The sequence below is a fragment of the Rhipicephalus microplus genome, chromosome 3 (genome assembly GCF_043290135.1).
Source record: "Rhipicephalus microplus isolate Deutch F79 chromosome 3, USDA_Rmic, whole genome shotgun sequence".
Classification (NCBI taxonomy): Eukaryota; Metazoa; Arthropoda; class Arachnida; order Ixodida; family Ixodidae; genus Rhipicephalus; species Rhipicephalus microplus.
The window spans coordinates 125,882,506-125,904,856 of record NC_134702.1 but is presented as its reverse complement, the minus strand read 5'-3'; the positions used below and the strand labels follow the sequence as shown (position 1 = coordinate 125,904,856).

At 44.9% G+C, this 22,351-nt stretch overlaps 5 non-coding genes across 5 annotated transcripts; 2 read left to right on the top strand and 3 right to left on the bottom strand.

Moving 5' to 3' along the window:
* Positions 1–12,446: 12,446 nt before the first annotated feature.
* Positions 12,447–12,519, bottom strand: TRNAT-CGU (transfer RNA threonine (anticodon CGU)). Its single transcript has one exon. It is a non-coding gene; the product is annotated as a tRNA-Thr (tRNA).
* A 5,350-nt stretch (positions 12,520–17,869) lies between these two features.
* On the bottom strand, positions 17,870–17,942 carry TRNAT-CGU (transfer RNA threonine (anticodon CGU)). The gene has a single exon. It is a non-coding gene; the product is annotated as a tRNA-Thr (tRNA).
* Positions 17,943–18,324: 382 nt separating this feature from the next.
* TRNAT-CGU (transfer RNA threonine (anticodon CGU)) lies at positions 18,325–18,397 on the bottom strand. The gene has a single exon. It is a non-coding gene; the product is annotated as a tRNA-Thr (tRNA).
* Positions 18,398–19,172: 775 nt separating this feature from the next.
* On the top strand, positions 19,173–19,245 carry TRNAT-CGU (transfer RNA threonine (anticodon CGU)). The gene has a single exon. It is a non-coding gene; the product is annotated as a tRNA-Thr (tRNA).
* Positions 19,246–19,627: 382 nt separating this feature from the next.
* On the top strand, positions 19,628–19,700 carry TRNAT-CGU (transfer RNA threonine (anticodon CGU)). The gene has a single exon. It is a non-coding gene; the product is annotated as a tRNA-Thr (tRNA).
* The last annotated feature ends 2,651 nt before the right edge of the window (positions 19,701–22,351 follow it).

The following is a 22,351-nucleotide window of genomic DNA, read 5'->3' as shown; positions in this document are numbered from 1 at the left end:
CCGCTGAACATTTGCTGATTTTTGTTTCGTGAGAAAACGGCTACAGGACACACGACTAAACCAAGTTCCAGAAGTACGAAGATTAGGAAATTTAGTGTACTTCTCGTCATTCTCATACTCGCTGAAGCGCCGCGCTTTGAGCTCCCAAAGACACCAGCGCCAGAGTTCCCTCTAGTGTATATCTAGCAAACACTATGATTTTACGGCAATCGTCAAGACGTGTTCTGTTCTACAGGCAGTACAAGCCCAAGCACTGAGAGTGTGCCTTGGTCTGCCCAGATGTGCGTCAACAGAGCCAACAATTACAATTGCTGGTGACTATCCGGTACAAACTCGCATTGCCGTAGAAGTCCTGAGAACGCACATTAGAAACTTTACACGTGCTACCTGTCATCCCCTTGCACTGTTGCCTTCAGAGAGATGTCAAGCATAGTTCGCTAAAATAATTGTGAAGTACAACGACAAACTTCCCTTGGGCTTCACTCCTGCATCTAAATTATCGACACCCCCTTGGTGTCTTATTCGACCCCAAGTGCATCTCCATGTACCAGGGATCTGGAGAAAATCTGAGTTTTCAACGCCCATGCTGACACAACTGTCTTTTCTTCTTTTGCACGAGAAATATTCAGACAGCGTACATATATATACCGATGGCTCCACGAACCGCCAGTGTTCGTCAGGTGCAGAAGCTGTCCCAGCAAAAGGTGTTACAATCAGCTTTAGGACTGACCACTCCACGGCATCTACAGTAGCGGAACTAGCTGCTTTGTGCGCTGCACTTTGTGTGGTCAATCGGGGACCACCGCAGCAATGGTTGATGTTTAGCGACTCAAGGGCTGCCCTGCAATCTGTGCTCTTAGCACTGCGTCGCCGGCCGTACGAACAGCTTGTTTTCAAAATTCGATGCTTTCTCTACAGTTCACAGGAGAAAGGCCATCATGTGACGCTTCAGTGAGTGCCAAGTCACTGCGGCGTCATAGGGAACGAACATGCCAATACTGCCGCGCGGGCAGCTCTTGAAGGAACACGAGAAGAGGCCATAACACTTTCGCGGACCGATGCTGCTAGTATTCTTCGACAACATGCACGTGAAATCACGTTTTCACTATGGTGCCCACCAAGCAACGAGACGAATTGTCAACACCACCTGTCCTCTTTGGTGGCTCTCCGCATGCCCACTGGACTCGACCGAAGAGAAGCCACCCTTCTTCGTCGCTTATGGCTAGGAGTGGCATTTACAAAATCTTATTCATTTGACATGGGAGTGGCCGACAACTCTCTCTGCGATGCCTGTCATGGCCAAGAGACGCTACACCGCATTCTGTGCGACTATCCATTGTGTGACATCCAGAGACAGTCACTGGCGTCCATTCTTCCGCGTATCGACAACAGCCAACTCTCTGTGGACACAATCCTTCAAAGTTTCCGAGAGAAGACATTGCAACCGAATGCGACAAAAGCTCTGTTGAAATTCCTATGCGACACGGACTTGAACAAGCGGCTGTAACAGCAATGTCACACACTGCGAAAGACAAGACTGGACTATGACTGAGTGTGCGCGCATTTGTTGCCGAATGTGCTGTGTGTAACTCTCTTCCCTCTCTCCTCTGTCTTTCATCTCCTCCAGTCCCCTTCCATGCGCAGGGTAGCAAACCGCCTGCCTATAGGCTGGTTAACCTCCCTGTCATTCATTCGCTCTTTTTTTCCTTTCTTCTTCTTTGCCAGTATCCTGTCTCACTACCATACAACTTCCCTTGCACACTCCTTAATATATTCATGAGATTGTCTTGACAGCTTGTCAGTGTCCTGTCTAACTACTATACAACTTCTCTTCCACACTCCTTAATAACGTTTTTTTAATAAATGTATGTAAGGAGAGGTCCATGAGATTATCATTTATTGCGTCAACCCTAAGGTTGGTGTCGTCGATATGAGTTGAGTATTTATTCTGAAGCGAAAATATGTATTCCTTTAGTTTGCTTCTTGGTGCCAGCTCTTTGATAGACTTTTTGCGTAATAGTTTCTGTCGTTACATATTCAAGTCTCGGCGAATTTGAGACTTCCAATTCTATCGTCACTGCGTCGTATCGTGCCAAGCACTTCCACATCCTGCACGATGCTTGCGTGTGCACTCAGTGTAAAGTTTATTTCGTCCTTACATTTAACATTAGGGCACCTTCATGTACACTTACGGTTCACTTGTTTTCGGTCGAAGGAGTTGAATTTTGGGCCAATCATTGTGTTCTGCAAATTCTACTGGTACCTCTCCTCTGTTATTTCAAGTACTGATGCCGTAATCTTGTACTGCCTGCTCTCCAGCCAGCTCCTTTCCTACCTTGGCATAGGAGTCGCCTAGCAGTATACCTCGCTCATTGCTGATTTTATACCTTCAAAGAAGCTTTCAAATAATACCTCATCATGATTGGGCATAGGTGCGAAGGTATCAAAAACGTTCGTCTTGCCTCTCATAATAAGTTAAATTAGAACATCAGCCACCCGTTCTCTTCTGCTACATTATTCCTCTATGTTACCGCCCATATTTTTCAGGATAGAAATTCCCCCCTGCTCTTTTTGTCACGCAAGTCATAATGGCAAAAAACGTGACAATTATGTAGCCTTGAATAGGCCTCATCAATCCTCCTAACTTCACTGATCCCATTTAACGCCCTCAAGTTCCTCAAATGACACACCTAGACTAGCCTCACTAGATAAGATGCTAGCGGCAAACGTTGCCAACCAAATTCAGATACTAATATATTCCACTGACTGCAACGTGAATGTATATATATATATATATATATATATATATATATATATATATATATATATATATATATATATATATATGTATATATATATATATATATATATATAGTATCATTTCGGTTAGATCTTCCAAAGAAGGCTGGTCTACCAGCCGAAACTGTTAGGAATAAATATATATTTTATTGGTTTGTTTCCTATACTACACTATTCTCGATATATATATATATATATATATATATATATATATATATATATATATCATCAGCCTGACTACGTCTACTGCAGGACAAAGGCCTCTCCCATTTTCCGCCAGTTAACCCTGTCCTGTGCTTGCTGCTGCCAATTTATACCCGCAAACTTCTTAATCTCATCTGCCCACCTAGTCTTCTGTCTCCCCCTAACCCGCTTTCCTTCTCTGGGAATCCAGTTAGTTACCCTTAATGACCAGCGGTTATCCTGTATACGCGCTACATGCCCGGCCGATGTCCATTTCCTCTTCTTTATTTAAACTATGATATCCTTAACCCCCGTTTGTCCCCTAATCCACTCTGCTCTCTTATTGTCTCTTAAGGTTACACCTACCATTTTTCTTTCCATTGCTCGCTGCGTCGTCCTCAATTTAAGCTGAACCCTCTTTGTAAGTCTCCAGGTTTCTGCTCCGTAGCTAAGTACCGGCAAGATACAGCTGTTATATACCTTCCTCTTAAGGGATAATGGCAATCTACCTGTCATAATTTGAGAGTGCTTGCCGAATGTGCTCCACCCCATTCTTATTCTAGTTACTTCAAACTCGTGGTGAGGCTCTGCGGTTATTACCTAAGTAGACTAAGTAGACATAGTCTTTTACAACTTGAAGTGCACTATTACCTATCTCGAAGCGCTGCTCCTTTCCGAGGTTGATGTACATTACTTTCGTTTTCTGCAGATTAATTTTAAGACCCACCTTTCTGCTCTTCTTGTCTAAGACCGTAATCATGAGTTGCAATTCGTCCCCTGAGTTACTCAGCAATGCAATGTCATCGGCGAAGCGCAGGTTACTAAGGTATTCTTCATTACCTCTTATCCCTAACTGTTCCCATTCTAGGCTTCTGAAAACCTCCTGTAAGCACACGGTAAATAGCATTGGGGAGATTGTGTCCCCCTGCCTTACACCCTTCTTGATTGGTATTCTGTTGCTTTCTTTATGAAGCACTATGGTACCAGTTGATCCCCTGTAGATTTCTTCCAGAATGTTTATATATACTTCATCTACGCCCTGATTCTGCAGTGTCTGCATGAAGGCTGATATTTCTACTGAATCAAATGCCTTCTCGTAATCTATGAAGGCTATGTATAGTGGTTGGTTATATTCTGAGCATTTCTCTATTACCTGATTGATAGTATGAATGTGGTCAATTGTTGATTAGTGACATGTCGCCTTAGAAGACGACATTAACGAAGTGCGCGCGGGGCACTGGCGCTGTGGCACGAGCGCGAGCCTGGCGTCGAACGCTGGCCAGGAGTGACTCCAACGCCTGGGCTACGCTTTTGAACTTGTTCACGTTTCCTGTCCTTTAATAAATCGTCTACAGTCACAAGCGGCTGTACAGACGTAACAGTTGGCGACGAGGAAGACTGGATCGACTCATCGGCACTCCACCGACGTCAAGGAAATAACATGGCGACGCCCGACTTCGGTCGGCTACCCGAATTCAGCGGCAGCCCCAGCTCCTGGAGATCCTGGTATGGGAGGCTACAGTTCTTCTTCGAGGCTAACGAGATTACGGACGCATCGAAGAAACGTGCTCATCTGCTAACGCTGTGCGGGGAACAGACTTATGACATCGTCTGCGCCCTCGTTCAACCCAAGCAGCCCAACCAAGTGAGCTACGAGGACATAGTCAAGATGCTCAAGGCTCACTTCGATCCACAACCGTCTGAGGTCTTCTGCAGGGCACGATTCCAGCGACGTGACCAAAAGCACGACGAAACGGTCAGTGATTACGTCACGGCGCTCAAGAAGCTAGCAGCAGATTGCAATTTCGGGACAAGCGCAGACACTGCAGCGAATCCGACAATGCTGCCTATGGACGTCATGCTGCGTGATCGTTTCGTTTGCGGTCTTCGGAACGAGCAGGTCCAGCAACGGCTCTTCGCAGAAAAGGACTTGACGTTCAAGAAAGCTTTCGACCTTGCACTGCGAGCTGAAAACGCCATCGAAGACCAGAAACGCGTGAAAACCGAATTTAAAGAGTTTCACGAATCCTGCATAAGCACATGCAAGATAGACAACCAAGGTCACTCTAGTGCCTCTGCCCAAAAGAAGAAACAACGCTGTTGGCGTTGTAACGCGCTACATAATCCGGACACTTGCAAGTTCCAGACAGTCTCCTGCAACTACTGCAAGAAACGCGGACACATTGAAAAAGCCTGTCTGAAAAAGCGGAAAGAAGCAAAAACGAGCAACAGCATCGAATATCCCCAACAAGGAACTTCGACAGCTGCCTCAGCACCAGTGTCGACTCAGCAGGACTCATCAGACGTGGCCCTTTACGAGCTCAACACCGTAACCAACGCGTTCAGCACACAGAAGGTCATGACTCGGCTACGCGTACATGGCAAGTTCTTGGATTTTGAAGTCGACTCGGGTGCAGCCTGCACACTCATCAGTGAGGTCACGTTCAAAGCTACGTGGACAGATGATCGACCACGGCTTCAGACCGACAACATGCTCCTACGCACATGGTCAGGACAGTCTCTTCGAGTTCTCGGATGTGCAACGGTGATTGTTACGCACGGAAACAAAACCATGACACTACCACTTGTTGTCATCAAGGGAGCAGGTTGTAACCTCCTTGGACGAAACTGGTTTCCTCACCTGGGTATACAGATCACGGGCATCAATGATGTATCCGGCGATGAACTTGTTTCGAAGCTTCTCGACAAGTACCAATCTGTATTCGACGAGGACATATCAGGACACATCGGTCCAGCGGTACAACTAGACCTCGTGGAAGGAGCGAAACCAAAGTTCCTAAAAGCACGGCCGGTTCCTTTCGCGCTCCGGTCAGCTGTAGAAGCAGAATTGGATCGACTGCAAAGTCAAGGCATAATCGAGCCAGCACAGCATTCGGATTGGGCAACGCCTCTCGTACTGGTTCGAAAGAAGAATGGCTCGTTGCGAATATGCGGCGACTACCGTTGCACAGTGAACCAGGTATCAAAGAAGGCAGACTACCCACTTCCCTCAACTGATGAAGTGCTCAGCCACTTGAGGGGAGGCAAGGTCTTCAGCACCCTGGATTTAGCACAAGCGTACCAGCAACTTCACGTGACGCCAGAGACAGCAGAGATATTGACCCTGAACACGCTGAAGGGACTATACAGGGTCAAGAGGTTGCCTTTCGGAATTTCTGCAGCCCCAGCCATTTTTCAACGTTTTATGGAGACAATGCTGTCAGGCATCACAGGCGTGTGCGCATACCTAGATGACGTGATCATCAGTGGGAAAGACGCCACGGAACACGCCGAGAGACTGGAAGAAGTGCTGAAGAGGCTACGAAACTACAATCTGCGCCTCGGAAAAAACAAGTGCTGCTTTGCGGTGCGACAAGTCTTCTTTCTGGGACACCGAATCGACGAGACAGGCGTCCACACAAACGAAGAGAAAGTTCGAGCCATAACGGACGCTCCAGCACCAAACTGCAAACAAGCGCTTCAATCATTTCTCGGAATGCTGGCTTTCTACGACAGATTCTTGAAGAACAGGGCAACAGTTGCCAGCTGCCTATACCAGCTTCTTCAGAAGGACGCCACGTGGAGATGGGAGACAAAGCATCAAGAAGCCTTTGACAAGCTTAAGGCATTGCTGCTCAGTCAGACCGTACTGGCACACTACGACGAACAGAAGGAGCTTCTTGTCTCTTGTGATGCTTCACCATATGGCATAGGAGCTGTTCTGTCTCAACGTGATGACCAGAATAGAGAGGCGCCAATCGCTTTTGCATCTCGGACGCTAGGGCCGGCAGAACGCAAATATGCTCAATTGGACAGAGAAGGCCTTGCTGTGGTGTTTGCAGCCCACAAGTTCCACAAGTATATTGCGGGAAGAAAGGTGACTTTCGTCACTGACCACCAACCACTGCTCGGCATACTGGGTCCACAAAAGCCAACGGCTCAAGTCCTTTCTCCACGGATGACCAGATGGTGCATCAAGTTATCGGCGTATGACTACAGCATAATCTACAGGCGTGGCAAGAACCATCAAAACGCGGATGCGTTGAGCCGTTTGCCATTACAAGAACGTCTCGATGAACCCTGGCCTCCAGGTGACGTACTATTGTTCGAAGCGTTATCGAGACCTCCGTTGACTGCTGCCGAGATAGCACGCCTGACACAACAAGACAGCATCATGCAGAGGTTGTACAAGGCAGTGCAGGATGGTACAGTGGAGAAACTCACTGGAGATGAGTTTGCTCCTTACCGACGACGAGCGACCGCACTAGCACTACAGCGCGAGTGCATCACACTTGGATCCCGAGTGATCATACCGAGCTCAGCACGATCCCGTGTTCTGGCACTTCTGCATGCGGGTCACAGAGGCATGGTAGCCATGAAGAAGTGCGCAAGGAGCTACGTATGGTGGCCCGGAATGGACAAGGTGATCGAGGAAACGGTGCGACAGTGCCGTGAATGCCAAGCAACGCAAAAGAGCCCACCCAAAGCTCCTATTCCTACGTGGGACCGTCCCCAGACAGCATGGAACACGGTGCACGTTGACTTCGCGGGGCCACTACTCGGACGCACCTACTTAGTTGTTGTGGACGCATACACAAAGTGGGTGGAAGTCCGGCACGTGACACAAGCAACATCCGCGGCTGTAATCGACGTGCTCCGAAGCCTCTTTGCAACGTTCGGCATTCCCCGAAAGGTCATCTCCGACAACGGAAAAGCATTCATCTCCAACGAGATCAAGCAGTTCTATGCGTCGAACGGCATACAGGCTGCAACCTCACCAGCATATCATCCGGCAACAAACGGCCAGGCAGAACGCTATGTGGCGGAGCTGAAAAGAGCGCTGTTGAAAGATGCAGACAAGTCCATACAGTGCCGACTTGCAAGATTTCTGTATCGGCAGCACACGACAATACACACTACCACAGGTATGACACCGGCGAGAGCGATGTTCGGACGAGAATTGCTCTGCCCTCTCGATCTTCTTAAGCGGGAGACGGATAAGCGAAGTCCTGAGAGCCAGGAGGCATTGCAAAAATCACGCCGCTTCGCTATAGGGGATAGAGTGCTTATCCGGCAGTTTTTGAAAAAGCCAGATTGGATTGAAGGCGAAATACTGCGCCGCGTCGGACCACGATCCTGGCTTGTAAAAAGCGACCAAGGAAAGGTTCGGCGTCACCTCAATCACATGAGGAAAACGAGTCAGACCAGACAAACAACCCAATCGCGGACAGATTGGAGCGCAGCTGACGATCTCTTGGACGCAACGCCAGAAGAGACGCCATCGAGCTCAGCTGCTCAACCGCCTGAATCGCCCGAGATGCAAGATCACACTCCCTCGCAACCGTCGACGTCACAGGCAGTGGCCACTCGGCAACTGCGACCACCAGAGGTTAGGCGACCTCCAGACCGCTATGGAGACTTCGTCTAAGGGAGGAAGAGTGACATGTCGCCTTAGAAGACGACATTAACGAAGTGCGCGCGGGGCACTGGCGCTGTGGCACGAGCGCGAGCCTGGCGTCGAACGCTGGCCAGGAGTGACTCCAACGCCTGGGCTACGCTTTTGAACTTGTTCACGTTTCCTGTCCTTTAATAAATCGTCTACAGTCACAAGCGGCTGTACAGACGTAACAATTAGCTTGTTCGAAATCCTGCTTGTTCCTTTGGTGGATTGAATTCTAATGTTTTCTTTACTCTGTTAGCAATTACCTTTGTAAATAGCTTGTATACTACAAAGAGCAAGCTGATCGGCCTGTAATTCTTCAAGTCCTTGTCATCTCCTTTCTTATGTATTAAGATGATGTTAGCGTTCTCCCAAGACTCTGGTACCCTTCCCGTCAGGAGACACCTCGTAAACAGGGTGGCTAGTTTTTCTAACAAAATCTGTCCTCCATCTTTCAGCAGATCTGATGTTAACTGATCCTCACCAGCAGCTTTGCCTCTTTGCATGCTCTCCAAAGCTTTTCTGACTTCTTCTATCATAACTGGTGGGGTGTCTTCTGGGTTACTGCTAGTTCTTATAAAATTAAGGTCGTGGTTGTCTCGGCTAGTGTACAGTTCTCTGTAAAACTCGCTATTTTAACTATACTATCCATATTGGTAGTTATTTTGCCTTCTTTGTCCCTTAGTGCATACATCCGACTTTTGCATATCCCAAGTTTCCTCTTCACTGTTTTGACGCTTCCTGCATTTTTCAGAGCGTGTTCAATTCTCTCCATGTTATACCTTCTTACATCGCATACTTTACGCCTAATAATCAACTTCGAAAGCTCTGCCAGTTCTATTTTGTCTGTTGTACTTGACACATGCTTTGACGCTGCTTAATTAGGTTCTTCGTTTCCTGGGAAAGCTTTCCAGTGCCCTGTCTAACTACCCTGCCTCCAAATTCCACTGCTCACTCCGTAATGATACTCGTTAGATTATCATTCATTGTATCTACGCTAAGGTTGGTTTCCTCACTAAGAGCTGAGTACCTGTTCTGCAGCAACACTCTGAATTCCTGTACTTTCCCTCTCAGTGCTAGCTCATTGATTGGCTTCTTGCGTATCAGTTTCTGTCGTTCCTTCTTCAAGTCTAGGCGAATTCGAGACCGTACCATTTTATGGTCACTGCATCGTACCTTGCCCAGCACTTCCACATCCTGCACAATTCCTGGGTGTGCAGTCATTATAAAGTCTATTTCGTTCTTATTTTTGCCATTAGGGCTTCTCCATGTCCACTTGCGTTTTTCTCGTTTTCGGTAGAAAGTATTCAAAATCCGCAAATTATTGCGTTCTGTGAATTCTGAATTCTACTAGTAGCTCTACTCTGGCGTTTCTAGTGCCGATGCCATAATCTCCTACTGCCTGGTCTCCAGCCTGCTTCTTCCCTACCTTTGCATTGAAGTCGCCCATCACTATAGTATACTGTGTTTTTACCTTACTCAATGCCGATTCCATGTCTTCATAGAAGCTTTCAGCTTAAGCGTCATCATGGCTGGATGTAGGTGCGTAAGCCTGTACTACCTTCATCTTGTATCTTTTATTCAGTTCAATTACAATACCTACCACCCTTTCATTAATGCTATAGTATTACTCTATGTTGCCAGCTATGTTTCTGTGAATTAGGAACCCTACTCCCAGTTCTCTTCTGTCTGCCAAGCCCCGATAGCAAAGAACGTGCCCATTCTGTAGCACAGTATAGGCCTCATCTGTCCTCCTAACCTCACTGAGCCCTATTATATCCCATTTAACACCCTCTAGCTCCTCGAATAGTACAGCTAGACTTCCCTCACTAGATAAGGTTCTAGCGTTAAACGTTGCCATGTTCAGGTTCCAAAGGTGGCCTGTAGTCCAGAGATTCTTAGCACCCTCTGCTGCGTTGCAGATCTGACCGCCGCCATGGTCAGGTGCTTCGCAGCTGCTGGGAACTGAGGGCCGTGAGTTATTTGACGTATGCATGTTAAGGGTAGTGGCCAGATACTGCACCAGGGTGGCCAATCCTTCTCTGGTGAGGCAGTGCGTTCCCGGCGGTGGTTACCGGTGAGGCCACACCCCAGGCCTCTTAATGCAGTTTCATCAACACGCGGATTTTTTTCCGGTTGGGAACTGCGCGGCCCGGGATTTGAACTACGGACCTCTTGCATGCGAGGCGGATGCTCTAATCACTACGCCATCGCCGCACCGGGATTGTTATGTTCTAAATTTAGGTTTCAGCGGTGTATCAGTCAAGTTTGTGGTTATTTTTATAAAAGTGTTTTAATGAAATGAGATATCTGCTAATTACCCCCTTATTAAGGGTCTAGAGAGTACGGAGTTGGGCCTCCGATTAGCCTATGGGGTGCTGTTTATTGACATATTAAGGGACAAAATTTAATTTTGTTTGTGAGGTGGTGTTACCAAATCAATTTTGTAGTGATTAGGCTTAATTTTCGTCACGAAATAGTTCCGGTACTATTACTCCTGTCCTGATGAAACCTGAGTGGCGACAGGTCTACAATTGGGGCTTTGCACTGTATGAGAAGTTTCCCGGTAAGTTATTAGCAAAGTTAAAAGCGACCGTAAGGAAAAAAAAACACGTGGTTTAAGACTGATCTGACGGGCGCACCTTTCTCTCGAGCAGTGAGCCACCCTCCTTCTCTGAGCGAGGGAAGACGCGGGCGCCACACGTTTATTAGCGGTTTTCGTTATATTCTTTCTAACTGTGTATCTTCCGGTTACCTTAAGCTATCAAATTTATTTTTACACGGAAAAAACCGGACTGTTGTGTTCAGTAAAGAAGATATTAGCTATTTTTCGGTGGCGTTTGTAGATCCTTTTGAAAATTTGTTTTAACGAAATGAGCTTTTTGCTGATTACCACCTTAATCAAGGGCCTAGAGTGTACGGAATCGGGCCTCCTGGTAGCCTATGGGGTGCGGTTTGTTATTATATTAAGCGGACAAAATTCAAATGCGTTTTCGAGGTGATATAACCAATTTAGTCTTTTTAGTGATTAGGCTTAATTTTGATTTCGGAATAACTCTGGAACTATTAAACCTAGCCTGATCAAACTTCAGTAGCGTCAGTTCTACTCTAAGGACTTTCAACTTTATAAGTAAGAAGTTTCCCGGAAAAATATTAACGAAGCTACAAGCGATCGTATAAAACACGTGGTCCGACTGTTGTTGTTTTCACAGATTCACACTGTTTTCCCCTCCTAAAATTTAACTGTTTCGTTTGTAATAGCAGTATTTGTAGCGGTTGAACTCCGTGTATCTTCAAAAACAAATAGACACCACTCTGACCCTCCTAGAACCAAAATTGCTAAAGTTATAGGCAGATATGTGCAGAGCTCACTTACACGTGCTGCTGACGCGGCCGCTCCCGTGGGCTCTCTCTCTCTCTCTCTCTCTCTCTCTCTATATATATATATATATATATATATATATATATATATATATATATATATATATATATATATATATATATATATATAAAAGAAAGAGGTGCGTACCTAAGGGGCCGTTTTTCCAAGTTTTGACACACTATTAATGAGATCTAACAGAAGACAATAACGCCAAGGAATGTATAGGGCAAGGTATTAGAACCAATGTAATGTAAATAAAAACAAAGAAAAGTGGGTGAAAAAATACTTTGCCGTGAGCAGGAATCGAACCTGCGACCTTTGAATAACGCAAATAACATTCGGATAGATCATCTAAGGTGTTATTTGAATGTAGTGGGTTCGATTCTTGCTCACGGCAAGTTATTTTTTCAACCTTTTTTTCTTTTCTTTCTTCCTATTTACATTACAATGGCTCTAATAACTTCCTCTATACATTTCTTCGCATTATTCTCTGTTATATCTCATATATATATATATATATATATATATATATATACTATAAATGAGATATAACAGACAGTAATGCCAAGGAATGTACAGGGGAAGTTATTAAAACCAATGGAATGTAAATAAGAAGAAAGAAAAGTGGATGAAAAAATTACCAACTGTGAGCAGGAATCGAACCTACGACCTTCGAATTACGCGTTCGATGCTCTAACCACTGAGCTATCACAGCTTTTTTTTTTCTTTTCTTTATTGCCTGCTTCGCAAACAGTACAAATCAATATAAGAATACAGTGCAGTGTCACGTGTGCTGTCACGTGTGCTAACCCCCATGTGCTGTCACATCTTCCAGCACATGGGGGTTAAAAAGGCAGACGCTTTATGCCCACCAACTTATCTAAACATGGCAACCACTCTGGCTTATCTTGTGCCTCGTATGCAGTCATCAAATACTGTACACTTTCTATGAAGTACTCTCGAGCGGGCCGGGGATTCACGTCTACGTTTCGCACTGCCATCCGTGTTCGCCGCACACTGTGAAGAACCAATACCATGAACATATCGTAGGGCACACCGCCTACATTTATGACTGGCAAAAAACGGATGCCATACTGTGTAACTGGCAGGTCTTTCTTCAGGGTCCTTTGAAGGATGTCCAAGAGAAAGACTGCATCGGTACAGTCTAGAAAGATGTGGTCAACTGTCTCGAGTTTTCTGCAGATAATGCAATCAACTGACGGGACGAATATTCCTTTTTCTCGGAGCCATGGATTGGTAGGGAGTGTGCCGCTGTGAAGTTTGAAAAAGAATGTCTTCGTTGATGGTCTAATTGGCATCTTCTTCACTCTTTTCAAGACGTCATCCCCGGGCCCATTAGGGTACAATGTTCTATACAGAGGCTCTGGCAACATGGTTTCTACAAGGTCCTTGTACAGTCTCTTTCGCGAAACCCTAGAGAGATACTCCATCGAAAATCGCACTCTCAATATTTCCACAGCAGCAATCACTTCTTTCATGTACCCCTTAGGTCTTTTTGTCACCCCATTGACAGTGGTTACAATGAAATCAGGCAAAAAATGGGACAGCCGCACATGTATCAACGTTCTCAAAAAACGATCATATTGATCTCGTAAAAAAAACAAACCTAGATACTATCTGTCTCAGGAACAAGTGTACAAGACCAAGCCCCCCACTTTTCACAGAACGGAACAGATTCGTTCGGCTTGTCCTTTCCCACGTGGACGCCCAGATAAACACTGCGATCACTCTGTGTAGCTTTTGTACAGCAACACGTGACATGAATAGCACTTGTAAAACATACCATACTCGTGAAATAAGAAATATGTTGCTCACTGTTGACCTCGTAAACATTGAGAAATCGCGCCCACCCCACGTTTTTGTCTTGTCTCTTAGTTGTTCTGTCTCTTGTTTCCAATATTCTGTTGTGTCTCTGTAGTGTTGGAGAGGTACCCCTAAGTACTTGTCAGGTATAACCTTCCATGTAATGCTTTCAAGTATTGATGGTGTGTTCTGCCAATTTCCGTGCCATATTCCAAGACATTTACTCCAGTTGACTCTACTATCAGTGCAATCACAGAAGAATTTCACATCGTTTAGTGCTTCTGTAATACTCTCCCGATCTTCGCAGAACACAGCAATATCGTCGGCGTAACTAAGTATTTTGACCTCTGCAGACATCAAATGAAACCCCCGCACCTGATCATTCTGTATCACTTTCTGGCATAGAGGTTCTAAATAGATAGCAAAAAGCAGTGCCGATGCAGGGCATCCTTGTTTTACACTCGATAAGACTTGTATATTATCACTAAGCTGTTTGTTTATTACAATTTTTGTAGTGCATCCCGTGTACGCCATTCGGACCCCTTCCAACACCACAGACCCTATATTGACATAGTCAAGAATGCTGAAAAGTATGTCATGGTTCACGCGGTCAAATGCCTTCTCGAGATCGATTTGTAGCATAGCTACTTTACCGTCAAACTCATCGCAGCATTCTAACATATTTCGGGCTATATGAATGTTCGTCATAATTGTTCTGCCTTTTATGCCACAAGTCTGATGTGGTCCGACTATTTTTTTAATCACTGTTTGAATTCGCCTGGCCAAAACACCCATGAATATTTTGTAGTCAACATTCGCTAGGGTTATGGGTCTGTAGGATGTGACGGACAGCTGTTTCCTGGGATCTTCAGTTTTTGGGATTAACACGATGTGTGTTCTCCGAAAAGATATTGGCAACTCTTTCCTCTCGTATGCCTCATCGAACACATTCCACAAAGCTTCTGCCACAAGATTTTTAAATTTCTTATAGAATGCTACACCTAGTCCATCTGGACCAGGTGTTTTACCGTTTTTCATTTTTTCAATGGTGATTTCGATTTCTCTGACCGAGATGGGTGCTTCTAATCTCGCTTTTACGTCATCCTCAAGCTTCGGCATAAGTGACAAGAAACGCCGACTATACGTACTCGTGTCCGCTCTGACGCCTCCCAACAGTTCTTGGAAATATTCCACAAACGCGCGCTCAATCTCGGTTTTATCTGTGGTGACTTCATTTTTGTGTTCTATCGCCCTTATCTCGTTTCTTGTCGCGTAGCTCTTTTCATCTGTGACGGCACGTTTTGTGGGAACCTCGCCACACCATAATCTTTCTGCGCGTGCGCATACCACCGCTCCTCTGTACCTTTCCGTATCTACGGCTTCTAATTCTTGCTTCACTCTTCTTATTTCTTTACTGCGCTCTCCTGGTTGCGCGCATTCTTGACATAGCAAAAAATCAAGCTCACATTGCAGTTGTCTTTCTTTTTTCAGGTTAGTGCGTTTTATTGAAACTGATCTTCCAATTGCTTCTATTTTTACTTTTTCCTTGAAGCACTCCCATGTGTAAATTGAACTACTTGCGTCACCTTTCGCCACTTCTTTTAATTCCTTTTCAGCATTTCCTACAAACTTCTCATCCTCGAGTAGCTTTTCATTTAACTTCCAGAGTCCCCAATTGAATTTGGGCTTTTCTTTTTCATTAATGGTGAACATTACTAGGCTATGGTCACTAAATGAAACATTCTTCACTGCGTAGCCCTGGCACATAGGAAGCAGGGACGTAGACACGTATGCTCTGTCAAGTCTAGCTTTACTGTTGAGCTGGTAATGCGTATAGTGAGTACCCTGCGCCAGTACATATCCCACGTCATCCAAGTTCCGCTCACGCGTCATTGAATCCAATACCAAGGCACTAGAGTCACGTACAAAATTTTTACATGCCCTCTCTTCGGCATTACACACACAGTTGAAATCGCCTAGAAGTATAACTGCCTTCTCGCATGATAGATACGTATCAAGACTTTCGAAGAATATTTTCCTATCTTGTTGTCTATTTGGCGCATATACGCACACAACGCGCCAACTAATGCCGGAAAGAAGAAAATCACATGCAATTAATCGCCCTTCATTATCACTGTGTACACTTTTTTCGACAATGCCAATTGTGTTCCTTATAAAGAGAAGACATCCGCCTGAAGTACCTACAGAATGACTCACACATATATTGTATCTGGAGCGGAAGTTCAAAAATATGGTGTCCATCTGCTGTTCAGATTCAATTTTCGTTTCCTGCGCAGCGGCGATATCAACGTCATTTTCAAGAAACAAACGACGTAACTGATACTGTCGCCTCTTCGAGCGTAGACCTCTAACGTTAAAAGTTGCGACGCGTAAGGCAGACTCTATATTGAAAGCCATGATTTTTGTTTAGGGAAGGGAGTACAAAACACAGTGTTTACTTTAGGTGAACGTTTCTAAAAAAACGGCTTTAGTTTTACTGAAAATTTTGCGGCAATCGGTCCAGGTTTTACAGAGGCATGGTGTGCGTAAACTCCGTTCCCTTACGGGTTACTCTCCATCCGGAAAAAAGGCACAAAAAACTCAAGTCCCAGGAAGCTTTTGCGAAGGCTGCTTGGCCTCCGCCCGTGGATTAGTCTGCAAGTTCGGCCGTGGCTTCAACGTTGGTCGCCTCATTCCTATGGTTTTTGCTGGTGGTTCTTCTCGACCAACGTCTCCGGAGGTAGTGAAGTCTTCCCCAACAATGTCTCTTGGTCGCTTTCCAGCTAGTCCACTGCCTGCGTTGTCGCTGATTTCCATGTCGTCTTGCAGTGTGTCTGCGTCGCTGGGAGCCTTCACAGTCGGCAGGTGCTGTTCTGGCTTGTCTGTCGTTATCGGTTTTTCTGGCTGTGGTTCGGATGCCTTGTTCTCGACCTTTTCATTGTCCATCCTACTAGGCCTGCTCAGTTTCACCAATTCTGGGGTCGCCTCTTCCTTCCTCGCTGTCGCGCTCGCTGCCTCTTCAGCTTCATGCTCATCCATTAACAGCTCTGCGTGGTCGTTGCCACTCGGAGGTCCGGTGACGCTGGCATAAGACAACGTGCAGTCGTTCTCCTCGTGGCCAAATCTTCGGCAGGCACCACAGCGTGGCACACGGCAATCTCGCCGTATGTGCCCGTTTGCTCGACAGCGTAAGCACACTGGCGCTCTGCCCGGAACAACCACCAAAGCTTGCTCACCGCTTACGTTCACTTGGTGAGGCAGGCCTTCAATTTTGACGCCCACTTTCAACCGAAGTGTCACAATACGGGTAGTGGAGCCTTTTTCGCTGATGCCGTTTACACGCCACCGCTCTCTGTTGACGTCAACCACTTGGCCGCACGGCTCAAAAGCACGTCGCACATCCTCATCGAGAACATTGTGCAGCAGCCAGTGCACTTTCATACGCACATCCTGGTTTGCCGGATCAATGACAAGACAGCGACAATTTTTTACCTTGATATCGCCTTGCGATAGAATAGTCTTGACAGCGTCCATGTTCTTGAACGTTACCGCCCACACGTGGCTCATCCTATATGCCGCCAAAGCAACCACTTCGGGGAGCAGTCGCAGGCTGGCCAAGGTGTCACGGAAATCTTCCACTCGATAAGGTCGGGCTCGTACGTCAGCGTGCAGAAAAACCGTATTTAAAACAATTCATCCTGTAGGAAGGGTTGGCAACACAACTTGATATTCCTTATCGTCATCAAAAGACCTGTTTCCGCGGCAAGTATCTGCCGCAAACGCCGCTCCTACGGAGCACATGATTCCTGTGTCCGACGCGCGTGAGTGCCGACAAAAGAATCCACTGAGCTATCACAGCGGCCCTCCCTCCACCCACTTTTTTGGGTTTATCTGTGAATTTAGAAGTAGGAGTGACAGTCAGCGCCATCTATAAGCCAAACAACGAGTGTGAAAACACTTTTATGCGTATGTTTGGCGTCACGTAGAACGTGAACTTATTATGAGCGGGCAGCTGATTAATTGTCCCTCTTATACAGCCTAAACACACTAAGTCTGCCAGTACGAGACCCTCGTTCAATGAAATAAGAGAAAGAAGTGTATACCTAAGGGCTCGTTTTTCCGTGTTTTAACACAATATTAATGAGATATAACAGACAGTAATGCCAAGGAATGTACAGGGGAAGTTATTAAAACCAATGGAATGTAAATAAGAAGAAAGAAAAGTGGATGAAAAAATTACCAACTGTGAGCAGGAATCGAACCTACGACCTTCGAATTACGCGTTCGATGCTCTAACCACTGAGCTATCACAGCGGCCCTCCCTCCACCCACTTTTTTGGGTTTATCTGTGAATTTAGAAGTAGGAGTGACAGTCAGCGCCATCTATAAGCCAAACAACGAGTGTGAAAACACTTTTATGCGTATGTTTGGCGTCACGTAGAACGTGAACTTATTATGAGCGGGCAGCTGATTAATTGTCCCTCTTATACAACCTAAACACACTAAGTCTGCCAGTACGAGACCCTCGTTCAATGAAATAAGAGAAAGAAGTGTATACCTAAGGGCTCGTTTTTCCGTGTTTTAACACAATATTAATGAGATATAACAGACAGTAATGCCAAGGAATGTACAGGGGAAGTTATTAAAACCAATGGAATGTAAATAAGAAGAAAGAAAAGTGGATGAAAAAATTACCAACTGTGAGCAGGAATCGAACCTACGACCTTCGAATTACGCGTTCGATGCTCTAACCACTGAGCTATCACAGCGGCCCTCCCTCCACCCACTTTTTTGGGTTTATCTGTGAATTTAGAAGTAGGAGTGACAGTCAGCGCCATCTATAAGCCAAACAACGAGTGTGAAAACACTTTTATGCGTATGTTTGGCGTCACGTAGAACGTGAACTTATTATGAGCGGGCAGCTGAATAATTGTCCCTCTTATACAACCTAAACACACTAAGTCTGCCAGTACGAGACCCTCGTTCAATGAAATAAGAGAAAGAAGTGTATACCTAAGGGCTCGTTTTTCCGTGTTTTAACACAATATTAATGAGATATAACAGACAGTAATGCCAAGGAATGTACAGGGGAAGTTATTAAAACCAATGGAATGTAAATAAGAAGAAAGAAAAGTGGATGAAAAAATTACCAACTGTGAGCAGGAATCGAACCTACGACCTTTTCTTTCTTCTTATTTACATTCCATTGGTTTTAATAACTTCCCCTGTACATTCCTTGGCATTACTGTCTGTTATATCTCATTAATATTGTGTTAAAACACGGAAAAACGAGCCCTTAGGTATACACTTCTTTCTCTTATTTCATTGAACGAGGGTCTCGTACTGGCAGACTTAGTGTGTTTAGGTTGTATAAGAGGGACAATTAATCAGCTGCCCGCTCATAATAAGTTCACGTTCTACGTGACGCCAAACATACGCATAAAAGTGTTTTCACACTCGTTGTTTGGCTTATAGATGGCGCTGACTGTCACTCCTACTTCTAAATTCACAGATAAACCCAAAAAAGTGGGTGGAGGGAGGGCCGCTGTGATAGCTCAGTGGTTAGAGCATCGAACGCGTAATTCGAAGGTCGTAGGTTCGATTCCTGCTCACAGTTGGTAATTTTTTCATCCACTTTTCTTTCTTCTTATTTACATTCCATTGGTTTTAATAACTTCCCCTGTACATTCCTTGGCATTACTGTCTGTTATATCTCATTATTATTGTGTTAAAACACGGAAAAACGAGCCCTTAGGTATACACTTCTTTCTCTTATTTCATTGAACGAGGGTCTCGTACTGGCAGACTTAGTGTGTTTAGGTTGTATAAGAGGGACAATTAATCAGCTGCCCGCTCATAATAAGTTCACGTTCTACGTGACGCCAAACATACGCATAAAAGTGTTTTCACACTCGTTGTTTGGCTTATAGATGGCGCTGACTGTCACTCCTACTTCTAAATTCACAGATAAACCCAAAAGAGTGGGTGGAGGGAGGGCCGCTGTGATAGCTCAGTGGTTAGAGCATCGAACGCGTAATTCGAAGGTCGTAGGTTCGATTCCTGCTCACAGTTAGTAATTTTTTCATCCACTTTTCTTTCTTCTTATTTACATTCCATTGGTTTTAATAACTTCCCCTGTACATTCCTTGGCATTACTGTCTGTTATATCTCATTAATATTGTGTTAAAACACGGAAAAACGAGCCCTTAGGTATACACTTCTTTCTCTTATACTATATATATATATATATATATATATATATATATATATATATATACTATATATATATATATACTATAAATATATATATATATATATATATATATATATATACTATAAATATAAATATATATATATATATATATATATATATATATAGTATAGCCTACACAACAGTAGCCTATATTCATACTCCGAGCACAGCAAACGTCGATATTCCTATACATAACCTTTGTCGATAACGAGAAGGCAATCGATGCGTTGAAGATATCACCACTCATGGAGGCTTTGCGGAATCAGGGCATAGCGGGAGCATATAGAGATGAAAATACACAGCATATTCACAGCCCCCTTATTCTCCATACTGAAAGCGACAGTTCAACACAGGTGTAAGATAGTGCGACATGTTTTCTGGTGTGCTTTTCACGGCGTGTTACCAATGTTAACGGCAGGTTTTCAGGGCCATAGATTGAGAAAAGTTGGGCATAAGAGTTTATGGCGAGCATCTTAGAAACCTGCGATCCGCTCATGTCATTACATTGATGAGTACCCCAGGGAAGCAACGACAACTTATGATCACTCAACCTGACACCTGCAGCAGAAGTGTAGGTTTGAAAATTAATAGTTATAGACAAAAAAGACATGTACACAGATTTATATTACTGCACAGCATTGAAATCGGAAACTCTGTAGGACAGTTGCATGCTTTTAACACAGTTATTAAACGCTTGCATCTTAACACGTCATCACTGTAGTACTGGCCAGAATATAGAAAAGGTGAAGGTATGTTGAAAGCAGAAGCGATATATATAGGACATAGTATTCCTTCGAGCTTGTAGCGCCGTTCCGAGCATAAGTCACCACTCCAGAAAACGTTCGGCACTCATGTGGCTTTGTTTTTCTCGTGGTAGGGCAATAACTCATCGTATGCACCTTGCCCATTGCGAAGAGTTATACTGACTGCATCATCAACGCTGCACCCTGACCAGTGAAATCCACAAAAAGCTTATGTTTCCGCACAATGCCCGCGCGTAACGATGGTCGTGCCAACACGCGGCTAAAAGCGAGTGCCGATGCTGCTGTTCTTTATTGACTTGAATATTCACGGCTTCACATGTCTTTTGTATGAGTTTCCCGCTTTGAAATCAAGCATTGGCATTCACCGTATGCGCACCAGTGTGGGTTCCCGAAACGGGAGGGCAGGTTGGACTCGTTTTTCTGTGCCATATGATCGGCGCTGACATCGCCTCTGATTGTTGCTCTACAATGGCGACAGGCACGAACATGCACACACGTACTACCGGCGTCAAATGAAACCCGAACACCGGCAAGCCTACGTGATGGTAGAGTGCGTGCCGCCCACTTATCACCACCGGCAGGCACACACTTATGCGCAGAGATGCCGAACAGGATGCGCGCGCCTGTCCGTGGTGATGAGTGGGCTATTGCAAAGGCTTGCCGCTGTTCGGGTTTCATTTGACGCCCATAGTACGTAGATATATACAGCGAACTCAATACGACTTCACCAGTTCGCCATACTAGGAGCAACTACCCGATTTCAGCAGATAAGCCTGCATCAGCTGCTGGCGAGCGCCGTAAGCTATCCTCGCTGCTCCGCACGTGATATCATGAAACTTCGACCAATCACAGGTAACGGCAAGACTCGCGATGCCGACTGCGGCACCAATTCCTTGTTTTCGGCCAAATAAGAGTATTTGCGGTCATTTAAGTAAGTTTGTTGCTGAACCTTCAAGTTCGCCGCACGGAATTACTTATCATGAGACTATAATATTGTTTTTAAGTGCTTCAGCGTCCTTTTAACTCATAAACGCATACCATCTGTATATAAACACTCATAAATACTCGCAAGAAAATTACTGGCGGAGTATTTTTAAAATGCACGAAATATAAAACACTCATCTCAAGTAATCACGTCAGCCAAAGTGAGCTGTTTGGTCGGCTTGAAAGATTCAATTTTTGTTATTTTAATAGTGCCTATTTCCAGTCCTATTTTGTTGCTCATCTCCTTGCTCTTTCTTTGTAATGTTTTCTTTACTTTCAATATTTTTGGTAAGCAAGAGTGGAGTTATTATCAGTAGCTTACTATATCTTTCCTAGGCCAATCCCCTAGAGCGGGTATGTGCCATATTGTCCAGGCTACAAACAAACAAACAAACAAACAAACCGGAACCGTGACCATTGTTCATTTTCTTCGTATATTAGGTGAAATTGCATGCTGCATTTTATCCTTTTTAGCGAATGTCGTTTAGTACGGATTTGCAGCAGTATGAGAAAAATCATAGTTTTAATACAAACGTCCACTAGTGATGCTTAGCTTGGCCATTGTTTATCAATGACAAGAGACTCGCTCACAACGCAAATGCATATAACTTTCCAAAGGTGAAATTTAAGCAAGAAAATCTCCGGTAATCTTGATGGATGAATTTCGAACCACCTATTATCATGAAAGTAAAGACGCTGACGGCATAACATTAGTTCTTCTT